Source organism: Mauremys reevesii, linkage group 1 (genome assembly GCF_016161935.1).
Source record: "Mauremys reevesii isolate NIE-2019 linkage group 1, ASM1616193v1, whole genome shotgun sequence".
Taxonomy (NCBI): Eukaryota; Metazoa; Chordata; order Testudines; family Geoemydidae; genus Mauremys; species Mauremys reevesii.
In genome coordinates, this window is record NC_052623.1 from 211587612 (window position 1) to 211600126 (window position 12515).

The 12515-nt window shown below is 45.5% G+C and overlaps 1 protein-coding gene across 1 annotated transcript in view; it reads left to right on the forward strand.

Moving 5' to 3' along the window:
* Positions 1-2: 2 nt before the first annotated feature.
* Positions 3-12515, forward strand: part of ATP6V1A (ATPase H+ transporting V1 subunit A) — a 40350-nt gene continuing 27837 nt past the window's right edge. Inside the window, exon 1 of the mRNA XM_039529212.1 lies at positions 3-156. The gene's annotated coding sequence lies outside the window, so the exon portion shown is untranslated. The remainder of the gene's footprint in view (positions 157-12515) is intronic.

A 12515-nucleotide genomic window follows, 5' to 3' on the forward strand; every position in this document is an offset into this window, starting at 1 on the left:
AAACTAGAAAGTCTCTCGATTCGCTCACTTCCGGGGGCAGGGACTACGCTCGTGACTCGGCGCATGCGCCCTATGAGCGAATAAGCAGCTGATCACTGCTGCCTGCCATTGAAGAGAAGCGGAAAGAAGTGGTTCGGCTGCCCCCGCCCGCCACAGGTGAGACACCCCCTTCTCTCTCTCTCCCCCCCCTCTCCCGGCCGCGAGACGCGGTCACCTGGCAGATGTAGGAAGCGCCGAGCGCGCGGCTGTCTCTCCCCCTCCCTCCGCTCGTGACGCCACGATGCTGTCTCGGGCCGGGGGCGCAGTGACGTACCCAGACTGGCCGCGTCCCAGCGCGTGTCCCCCGGCGTCACTCTGGTGCCCGGGCCCGGCGGCCTGGGGGGCCCTGCGACCCGCGCGGGTGGGGGGCGCTGCGGGGGGCTGGGGCCGCGGGGTCCCTCGCGCACGTTGCTGGCTGGGGGAGGCTGGGCTGCGGGGGCGGTGTCGGGTCAGTGGTTGCGGGGTGACCCAGCAGGGGAGGGGGGAGGCTGGGCTGTGGGGGCGGTGTCTGGTCAGTGGTTGTGGGGTGACCCAGCAGGGGATGGGGGAGGCTGGGCTCCGGGGGCGGTGTCGGGTCAGTGGTTACGGGGTGACCCAGCAGGGGGTGGGGGAGGCTGGGCTGCGGGGGCTGCGTCGGGTCAGTGGTTGCGGGGTGACCCAGCAGGGGCTGGGGGAGGCTGGGCTGCAGGGGCTGCGATAGGTCAGTGGTTGCGGGGTGACCCAGCAGGGGATGGGGGAGGCTGGGCTGCGTCGGGTCAGTGGTTGCGGGGTGACCCAGCAGGGGGTGGGGGAGGCTGGGCTGCGGGGGCGGTGTCGGGTCAGTGGTTGCGGGGTGACCCAGCAGGGGATGGGGGAGGCTGGGCTGCGGGGGCGGTGTCGGGTCAGTGGTTGCGGGGTGACCCCGCAGGGGATGGGGGAGGCTGGGCTGCGGGGGCGGTGTCTGGTCAGTGGTTTTGGGGTGACCCAGCAGGGGATGGGGGAGGCTGGGCTGCGGGGGGGGGTGTCGGGTCAGTGGTTACTGGGTGACCCAGCAGGGGCTGGGGGAGGCTGGGCTGTGGGGCTGATGCGTGACCCGGCAGTCTGGGCACCCTGCCGGTTGCTGGATGAACAAAGACGTGCACCAGTTGCTTTGGTCCGGGGGCAAAGCCTGGCAAATAAAAGCAAGGAAACCTCTCCCCTGGAATGCAGAGCAGTGGTGGCTAACATGAGGCTGGAAGGTGGCAGCGTTCAGCAGTGGATCCATTGCGATGTCTGGTGTTGCACAAGTAACGCCTATAAATGTGATTAGGCTGCTGTGCAGGCTGATCGTGTGCTGATTTTACTCTTGAGTGGGTCCCCTGTGAAGGAATTAGCACAGCAATTTCGAGGGCCCCAGAGAACTTTCATTTCAGCAATGGGAAAGTAAGAGAAGTAAAATGGCTCTTGAATCTCTTTAATCTAGAGCTACACTGGCTGTATGCTTCCAACTACTTTGATAGGAGATCTGAAGTATCTCTTGTACTTACCTCGTCCAAACACTGCCCTTAACTAAGGGAAGGGGGTTCGGATGGTTCTGTTGGCATTGAATGTTGTCATTTGAAGCCACTGTAGATCAGCTGATAAGGTGACTCAGTCCCTTAGGGCTCCCTATCCAGTGTCCCCCCCCCCCCTCACACCTTTGTCTTGGCATGATCTGGTGGTATGACACAATAGGAGTGGTTCTCTAATTTTCTTAGCTCCAGCAGCTTTAGACTGTCTTATTCTGGAATAAGTGTCTCCACATGTGGACCTGTTCCTGAAGAGCTCCATGTGTAGACCAAGCCTTGACTTCTTCCAGAACTCTCTGACACCGCATCTAAAGCTCTTATTAATTTTCATTAAGTGTTCTCATGCTCCTTTTGCTTGCACAGACACAGATAGGCCCGTCAGCCTGAGATCGATCTCAGATGAAATAATGGAATAGCTGATAGGGGACTCAACTAATAAAGAATTAAAGGAGGGTGATTAATGCCAATCTGCATGGAATTATCAAAAATAGATCTTGGCGAAATTGCTAAACTTGATATTTTTGATGAGAATACAAGTTTAATTGATAAAGGTAATAGTGTTGATGTAATAGACTTATGTAAAGCATTTGACTTGGTACTCATGACATCTTGATTAATAAACTATAACAATACAAACTCAACATGGCACACATTAGATGGATTAAAAACTGATTAATAGGTCTCAATGTGTAATTGTAAATGGAGAATCATCAAAAGGATGTGTCCCACAGCTATCAGTTCTTAGCCCTATGCAATATAACTTTTTCTGTTTTTTATTAGAGGAAAAATATAAAAATGAATAGTCATTAAAATTTACAAATGACAAAAGATTGGGGGAATGGTATATAATCAAGAGAACAGGTCACTGATATCATGGTGGATAATTAGCTGAATGTTGGCTACCAGTATAACACTGGTCAAAGGGCTAATTTGATGCTTGGATGTCTAAATGGGAAAACATAGGGCTTGGCTACACTTGAGAGTTGCAGCGCTGGTGGTGGCTTTACAGCACTGTAACTTATTCCCCGTCCACACTGGCAAGGCACATACAGCGCTGTATCTCCCTGGCTACAGCGCTGGCTGTACTCCACCTCGGCCTGGGGAATAACGACTATAGCACTATAGCGCTGCAGCGTTTGGGTGCCAGTGTAAACAGTGATTGATCTTACTACGCTGTAACTGACCTCTGGAACCTTCCCCTAATGCTTTTAAGTAAAGATAACACTCTTTGTTTTGTTGTGATGACTCTCTTTGTTTTGTTGTGAACTGGGGCTCCCAGAGCTGCTTATCTAAAAAACAAACACAGCTCCTGTTTGCTGTGAATGAGGCAGGCAGGGAGATGAATGTCCACAGCTAGTGTTTGCTTGAGGAGAGAAGGAGGAGCGGGGGTCCATTTTGGAGCAGCTGCTTATCTGGTCTGAAGGTTATTTGCATTTAGTGAATGAGAGAGGGGTGGGGGAGGGGTCAAAACTTTTTAAATGATTGAAGTTTGGTGCTGTGTATCTTCAAGTCCTTAGAACTTGCAAGGCAGGGAGCTGACAGTGTCAGCTCCAAAAATCCACTCTCTCTGTCTCCCCCACACTCCACCCCACCCCCCTCTTTTGAAAAGCACGTTGCAGCCACTTGAACGCTGGGATAGCTGCCCATAATGCACCACTCCTAACACTGCTGCAAATGTGGCCACACTGCAGTGCTTTCCCTACACAGCTGTACGAAGACAGCTTTAACTCCCAGCGCTGCACACCTGCAAGTGTAGCCAAACCCATAGAGTAAGAAGGTTATATTACTTCCTTGTTTGACACTGGTACAACCCCTGCTGGAATAGTGTCCAGTTCTAGTGTCCACAATTCAAGAAAGATGTTGATTAAATTTTAGAGGGTTCAGAGAAGGGCTACAAGAATGTCCAAAACACTGGAAAAAGTGCTGTATAGCGAGAAGATGTAAGAAACTCAATCTATTTATCTTATCAAAGAGAAGATTAAGTGGATGATTTGATCACAGTTTATATGTACCTCCAAGGGGACCAGGATTTTGATAATAGATGGTTCTTTAATCTAGCAGACAAAACAAATAAAATCCAGTGGCGGGAAGTTGAAGCTAGATGAATTCAGAATGGAAATAAGGTGTCAGATTTTAACAGTGAGGGTAATTAACCACTGGAACAATTTACCAAGGGTTGTGGTGGATTCTCCATCATTGGACATCTTTAATTCAAAAGTGAATGCTTTTCTAACAGATATGCTGTAGTTCAAGTACAGCTACTGGACTTGAAGCAGGAAATAATACAAGGAAAATCCTATGAGCTCTGTTATACAGGAAATCAGACTAAGGCCAGAAGTCTCTGAAGAAAATCTGTCTCTTTGGGTGGAAGGTAAAGATCCCGTCTTTAAAGTAGCAGAGGGATTACACAATATCCCACCTACTGTTTTGCCTCTGTTAAAACAAGTTTGACCATGTTAGGTGTGAGCTCCTGTTGGAGGGGAAGAACAAAAATATATACATTTTTTTTCCTTCAACATGACTCCAGAATTTTCTTTTGACTTGCAAATGTTGCTGACTCTTTTTTTCCTGAGCAGTCAAGTCCACATGACCCATTGGAGGGGAACAGCATCAAGAAAACCAGACAATGGACTGAGCTGGAATATCATGCCTGTGTGTTTCACCCTTACTCACTATGTAGTCTGATAAGTGTGACTACTTCAGAGGGGTAGAGTAGACAGGGGAAAACAGAACAGTTCTCTTCCTTTGTGGTACAGCCATCAACTCCTAATGTTGTATTCCAGGGAAACAGTGGATCCAGAACTACTTAATCCTCTTTTCCTAGGGGTGATCAGTCACTATGTGTGCATTGGACTTAAAGGTGACCTACCAAGGAAAAAAAATTGGCCTTATCTGCATTATTTTTGTTTCTTCATAGTGAAAACACAAGTCCTGAAACTTTTTTCTGCTTTTTTTTCATTTTGGAAAGCAGAAAGGAGAAAAAAAGGAACTGACATGCTGAATCAGAGCAGCGGTCTTTTAGTCCAATATCATGTCTGTCAGTGGCTCATACCAACTGCTTCAGAGAGTCACCCTGTAATAGAGGCAAAAAGGGTATATCCTGCCCTTAGGGGTCCTAACCTCCGGTTGTTAAAAATGTCCTGAGGTTTAAGGGTTGATATCTTTCCTAAAACTTTTTTTATTGTAGCTTTGTATTATTTGTTTAAATGTCTAATACACCTCTAATTCAATATAACGCTGTCCTTGGGAGACAAAAAATCTTACCGTGTTATAGGTGAAACCGTGTTATATTGAACTTGCTTTGATCCACCGAAAGCTGTATGTCTGTATGTTGAAGTGTCTAACTCTTGCCTGAGTTCTAAACTCTCAGCCTAGTAATATCTTTTGGCAATGAGTTCCACAATTTGAATTTGCCACTTTCAATTTCTTTGAATGTCCCTTTACTCTTGTATTATGAGACATAGTTAGTAGAAGTTCCCAATTTACTTTACCTATAACATTTATTGTATCACATCCTTTCTTATACCTTCTCTTTAAGATATGTAGTCCCAATCTTTTAAATCTCTTTTCATGAAAATATTTGCAGGTTGCTAATTACTCTTGTCGCCCGTTTCTGAAACCCCTGTAATTTTGTTGTGCCCTTTGAGCTATGCTGACGGGAACTGGTACAGTATTCCAGGTGAGGGTATTCTATTGGTTATATAGTGGCATTATAATTTCTGTAGTCTCTACCCTGTCAGTGATGAAACCAGTATATTTGTTCTTTGGACTGCTGCTGCACACTGAGCTGTGTACAGTAATGCCCTGGTCTTTTCCCTGAGTTAATACAGTTAATTAAAAACCCTGTAAGACGTCTGAGTAGTTCAGATCATCCACATTGGAGGGAACTACTTTGCATTTGTAAAGATTTAATTTCATCTGCTATCATGTTGCCTATTGACCTACCTGTTTAAGTCTCTCTCTAAAATTGCTAATTTTTCTCTGGTTTCGACTAATTGAAATAGTTTTGTCATGTTTAGCGTCACCGTTTGCCCCTTTTTGAGATAATTACTATCTGTAACAGTGGTCCTAGTGCAGAATTTTTTTTCCCCTGGCCATTTATACTTTGCATTGTCTTCACCACCTTGAAACTCTATGGATGTCTGCAGACCTCTTAGAGTTATGAAATCTCAAGTTGTAAGAAAGTGAAATTTAACCGAGGAAGCTATTTTTAAAAACAGTTTTATACAATTATTAAATGCAAATTACTGACAAACTGTTGAGAGGCATGATCTCTACGATTCAACGCAATTGCACCTTTAATTAGGGCTGAGACCGCTCCCAGGCAACTTTTCCGAGTCAGCCAAGAAGTTCTCAGACAAAAGGATAACAAGACTACACATTCTTGATATTTTTGAAGAAAAAACAAGCAGGAAGGGGAAAAATCTTTGCCTCCTTCAGATTAAAAATAATTCTATTTTTACCCTCCAGTGCTGCTTCTAGTGCAGAGGTGGGCAAACTACGGCCCGCAGGCCACATGCTTCTGGCCCGCAAGGCTAGCCCCGGCCCCTCCCCTGCTGTTCCCCCTCCCCCACAGCCTCAGCTCAGCCAGCACCAGCGTAATGCTGTGGGCGATGGGGCTGCAAGCTTCTGGGGCAGAGCAGCTGCAGAGCCCGGCCTGACCCGATGCTCTGTGCTACTCGGTGGCAATGGCGTGGCTGGCTCCAGCCGGATGGTGCGACTGTAGCCCTGCCAGCCACTGGTGCTCCAGGCAGCGCGGTAAGGGGGCAGGGGGGCTAGATAGAGGGCAGGGGAGTTCAGGGTGGTGGTCAGGGGACCGGGGGAGTGGATGGGGGTCAGGGCGGTCAGAGGGCAGGGAACAGGGGGGTTGAATGGGGGCAGGGGTCCTGGGGGGGAGGGCAGTCAGGAATGAGAGGAGGGGTTGGATGGGGCAACGGAGGGCAGGCAGGGGTTCCCTGGGGCGGTCAGGGGACGGAGAAGGGGTGGTTGGGTGGGGCAGGTATCCTGGCGGGTGGAGCAGTTAGGAATGATGGGGTGGGGATTGGATGGGCTGGTGGGGAGTCAGGGTAGGCGTTCCCCAAGGCAGTCAAGGGACAGGGAGCCGGGGGTGGGGAGTGGATGAGGCGGGGGTTCGGGGGGGGGCCATCGGGGAACATGGGGGTTGGATCGGGCAGGAGTTCGGAGCGGGGAGGCGGATAGGGTGTGGGCATCGGGCCACGACCCCCTCCCCTAACCGGCCCTTCATACAATTTCCAAAACACGATGTGGCCCTCAGGCCAAAAAGTTTGCCCGCCCCTGTTCCAGTGATTGGTTCTCAGAGCCTCTGCAACATGAAATCTGTCTGGTTTTGAAATGACGTAATTGGCAACTGAGAGAGACTTCCAAAGTCTCATTCTGCATGTGAAAAACTCACAATGCACTGGGCAGCTGAGCTGAAACTTGCTCACAGTCTGTCTTTCAATGCAAAATTCTGCATATTTGGGGCAGGGGGTGTTGCATTGAGACTGGGCTTCTGCTTTCAAACATTACACTACCATAAACCATGCTCATGTGACAACTTCCCTTAAAGCCATATCGTCTACTGAGAGGCCTTAAATACGGGGCTTGTCAACATTTCTGTGCCCTAAATAGGAATAGTACTTATGAAAGCAAGTTTCTGTGAAATTTAAAAACATTCCCTCTCCCTCCAGTGTTGAGAGCCCAAACACGATACAGTGTCAGTAGGGTTGCCATTTTGGTTGGGTGTGTTCCTGGAGGTTTGATCACATGACATCTTTAATTCAAGATTGATCTCCAGGACAGTCCTGGAGGCTTGGGAACCCTAACTGTCCATGAATGAGAAGGAAAGTAAAACACTTCTCTGGTGAAATGCAAAAAGTAGCCAGCAGCAAATGACTTGGGAGAAGGGGCGCACTTCTTGTATTGTGAGTCGCGGGACCTAAAAGTGTCTGTCTTCTAGATCCTTAACACTTTGTGATGTAGTGTAACTATTAAGATGTCATTTTTAAAAATACACCACCACTTTGGCAGCACACAAAATTATTAACACCATTTTAGGAATTCTCCAAGTGCTGCTGACTGGTATATATATATATATATATTTTTAAAGGCACTATAATCTGACTGAGTTTATTTCTATAACTCAGTTAAGTTAGCTAGTTTTCCTCCCCCTTTCTCCCTCCACCTTGAAAATTCAGCCATAACTTAATATCCCCATTCTCCTCTTACAACATTACCTCACAAATTCAACCAAATTCAAAATTCATCATAACCTCTCCTAGAGGAACTCATGAATTGTCTATTGTACTTACCTATAGTATTAGACCAGTTTCTCATAAAGACCTCTTTATACAAAATTAATTCAGATACCACTTTCAAACCTCCCTTTTCTTAAACTGAAGATTTGGTAACATTATCTTTCTTTAAAGGCAAGTATCCCTTACAAAGGAATCTTTAGCATCACAGTATCTTAAACATTCTTGCATGTAATGTTAAATGAACAGGGAATTCTTTCCTTTAGAAGAGATCTAATCACCGCACACTAAATTGTTTAAGAACTTGAGCACAAATGTCATTAGCAAGTTTAGTTTGTCCTTTCATTGCTGCATCTATTAATCCAGGAAATATATTTTCCAGTGGAGAGGCTTGTGCCAGGTGCAGGTATATTTAATGAATTAATGTATGTGAAATCTTGGTTCTTGCTAAAGTGCTAACGGCAAAATCTCTTTCCAACGGTCTTGTACAACCTTATCTCTTACAAAATAGTAATATAGGCCAGAATTGTGTGCTTCTAGCATAAGACTATGGTTTATTCTCATTTTGTATGGGTTGGCAAGTAGAATATGGTATCTCAGCAACAAGATATGTTAAAATTTAACATAACTTTGCACCCAATTAACTTTAACTGGATTGTAAGGAAGGGCGGAGTTTAGCCTGAAATGTTAAAAAGAGTAAGGCTGATGAAAACCTTTCTCTTCTGGAGGAACAGAGACTGGCTGTTGCGCAAGGCATATGATTGTAAAGCCTTTCATCCCCCACGTGATACAGAACCCTGAACTCGGTCTTTTCTATCTTTTGCAACAGCTGCCCTCCCTCTGAGAAGAGGCTGCCATCAGTTGTTAGAAGCCACAAGCCCTAACTTAGGTTTTGGTAGCTAAAAAACCCTCATCCTTCCTCTCTTAGAAGTTTTTCTTGCAACTTAATTCTCCATAACTACCAGTAATTTGCTAATTATTTTTGGATCCCAAATGCTTTATATTTAAAATTGTTGCATTTAATTTTTTAATGTTCATTCTCATTTCAGTATTTCACTGAAATGTCAAATTTTCTGATTCTCTAGAACAAAGAAAACATGACTTGAATACAGATTTAGCTCCCTGTTGTTTTAACTTAGATCCATGTAGGTGTTGGTAAGCCTTGGTAAAGCCTCCAGAATTTCTAGCCATTTTAGCGGTTTGGTTCGTTGCCACGCTGGCCACTCCACAGTTATTTGGTACTAAAGCACTTAGGGTTTGTCTTCACAAGAAAACTTCAGCATGTCTGAACATGACTGTCAAGATTTAAGTTAGCCTACATAATGCTGATTATGTCTGACCCTGGTTAGTGTAGATGAGGACAGACTGTCTTCTGTTTCAAGTCAGCTAAATTGTGACTAAACCCTGAGGTTAGCTGGTATGATACTGGAGATTGGTCAGTTTTTTCAGTCATGGTCAAACACAGTACAGTTTTCTACTGAAGTCAAGCTCTTGGGTTACTGCTGAAATCTACCAACTTTGAATAGGAATCTGAGTCTTTGAACATAGATGTAGGCTCTAAGCCAGTGAAGAACTAAGAGCCACTTTGAAGCAAAGTTTCAGGATCTCTGTTACTGTGGAAATGGGCCATATAAACACCTAAATAGGACTAAGGTGTCTGTTTTTTCTGTTGGTAGCTTTCAAAACAACGGCCAACTGATAGAGCTAGAAAAATCTCTAGTCAGAGTTTAGATGGCAAGACGGCTGGGGCAGTTGTTGTGTGATGTGCCTCCATGGGAAAGCTAAGGCATAGTGTCTACAACAGTGACTTTCTATCTTCCAATATCATTCTTATGAAGATAATTATATCTCTGGGCTAGTAAACTTCCTTAAAGACTTGCAAAATCAGCATTAATCCCCCTTGGTGCCCGTAATTCTAGAACATGTCAATCCCATGCAGTATGCAGGTGGGGTTACTGTAAGCCTTCATTAGCTCACATCTCAAATGGCTTGTACAGAGTTCTGGGGGCTCTGCATCCATTCCCCAAGGAGAATGACCCTTTAGTCTAGCTAGGAAGCAGAAATGTTGTCGGTTTAACTTGTGTATTTGCTTACAGTGATTCAGCTGTTGTGTCCCCCTCCCTTCCCCCCGTTCCACCCTCCTGTAAAGTTTTTCTCTATTGGAAAGGGAAGTATTAACTGACCAAGTGACGGGAAACTAATTGCAGTGATGACTATATAGAGTTTGTTACTAATTACAGGGCCCTGACCACACCCCCTGAGGTTGCTGAACAGCTGGATTTGCACAGTATGCTACGCTCCACTCTCCTGATGGGCTAAATGAGCATAGGGAGACACATTTTATAGGGGTGCTCTGTTTACAACAGGATCCATAGGCCTGTGTGAACAAAACACTCTCAGCTGAGTCTGGCTGATGGGTTGGGAGCTACAGTAACTCAGTACGAGGTGAGAACCTCTTCAGCCTGAAGAAACTTCTCTGGAAAACTTTTTTGTTCTTAGTTCAGCAAATGTGTGCTGTGGTGCCAATTCAGTAAGGGTTCCTGGATAGTGATCCTGTAAGCTTGTCTCCTGGTGGGAATCAAAACTGATCAGACAGTGTCACTGCATTTGAAATAAACCACTGCCTTCTCAGTTTGGTGAAATGACCATGGTAGGTTGAATCCCAGCATGTAACTTACTGAGGCAAAACCACTGGGCCAGCAGGATTCTTCATGTCAGTCCCATGCTATGTGCACGGTGGAGTGGCAGCATCTGTGCTGTTGCCCTAATGAGAAGGGTTAGGAACTGTATGCTTATTTTGTTGTTTTTGAGGCAACTATTTTAAGATGGAGGACACTTCTTCAAAGGCCTGCTGGCTCCTTGGGACAGGGCTCACGTCCTCCCATTTTTTGTGCAGTGCAGAGCATGCTGTTGTCATGTAACTGTTTTCCACAGCAAATTCTAGCAGTTCTTACTCCAAGAAGAACATTGGTATCCATAGTTAATACCCTTCTTCTGCTCGCTAAGCAAGGAGAAGGCTTTTAGTTTTAACAGCACTAAATCACCATATGGACTTATTCCTTATCTTACCATGAGTTCATTCCCTATTTTAAGCACTTAAGCAATAAGTAGTATTGCAGTTTCTCTCCCATTTCTTCACTGTATCAGCTGTGTTCCATTCACAGGCTGCTGATTGTTGAGCATTAAGAAACAATCATTCTTTAAAACTGCATTAGAATTAGTGTCTCATGTTCAGCTAATTACTATCGTGCTGCTTGATGTGCAAGCATAGCTATGTAAAACCACCAAGAAATAGCTAGATAGAACTTTGCACTGAAACTGATGTATGAAATCTGAAAGTGAATTCACTGATTGTATAGACTGACTTAAATAGTAGAAAGTGTCGTAAAATGCTGCATCCTTTAAGGGTTTTGTTTAAGGATATTAATTTCCAAAGCTGAATTTACCGGCTTTTCCTCTAGAGATCATTGCAGGAGGAACTTGCTACCAGTGGTGATGTTCCTTTTACCTCCTGACAGTTAATACAGTAAAGCTGTATTTAGGAACAAGAGCTCAGATGGGCCTCGGGCAGCTTGATTTGCTATTGCAGCATTCTCAGTGCTGTTGGGGAGAGACTGATGAGTCATCAAGTCAGGTGACTGTGTCTTTGCTGTGTGTCTGGAATTTCTTCCCCCTCTGCAGCAGGCTTTTTGCATCCCTCTGTGCAGGAGGTTTGGGGGGGCTTTTGGGGAGGACAGTCATTTGCTACTAAATGCTCCTACTTTAGTGCTGAAATCTGGGGTTGCTTCATCTGGCCTGTGGATTTTTTGCCTATCCTTTTCCCTTACAAAGCAAGGTAAGAAATCCTTTGATATTTATGGTATGATAAATCTAGAGTAATTTGTTTCCTGCTACAAAAAGGCACTTTATGATCATCTCACTAGGGTCTTAATTTCTAAAACAGATTTTTGTCCCAGGATATGGAGCTCAAATTTTGAACGGCATTGAACGTCTCTCCATCAGTGATTACATGTCAAATTTAAAAGGCAAAAGATAGTCATTGTGACAGAGAATATTGGGTGCTTTCTAACACTGGCAGCAGAAAACCTTTCACTTCTTGGGGGACAGCTCTGCAGCCAAGTGACTAGGTTGAGAACTATTGGATTTGTGGCTTTTCTGTGTGTTATTTATGGATCTGTTACTTTTTAGTCTGTTACATTCTGTGTAACTGCTCTGCTCACACTTTGGGTAACCAAGGAAGAGTGAATTTTGTGTGTAGTGTTTAACCCCAGGGGCTGGGGGAGCCCTCTTAAGGGACTAAAAGAATTTAGTAAAATCCTTGCGTGTCCAGCTCTGTTAACATAGTACGGTGGTCTTGGCCGATGAAGGTCGGTAGTGTGGTGGTGGTTAAATGCTAAACACAATCAGTATCTGCGCTTGTAGTGCAATGCTGGCTGGCAGATAGCAGCCTCCCATAGCACGCTGAACGAGTTCCACCCGTGTGGGGAGCACAATACAGAATATAGTGACACAGTCCTTGCCCTCTAAGGAGATGACCGTACGGTCTAAGATGAAAACCTACAGAACCAACCTGAGCACCAGCTACCAGGCAGCTCAGTGGCAGGGATGCAGAGCAATGGTTTCTGAATAGTGTTCAGTATTTCAAGGATTGTAGCCCTTTGAGGAAGGTGTCTGTGCTTCTGGGCCTCGTGGCTTG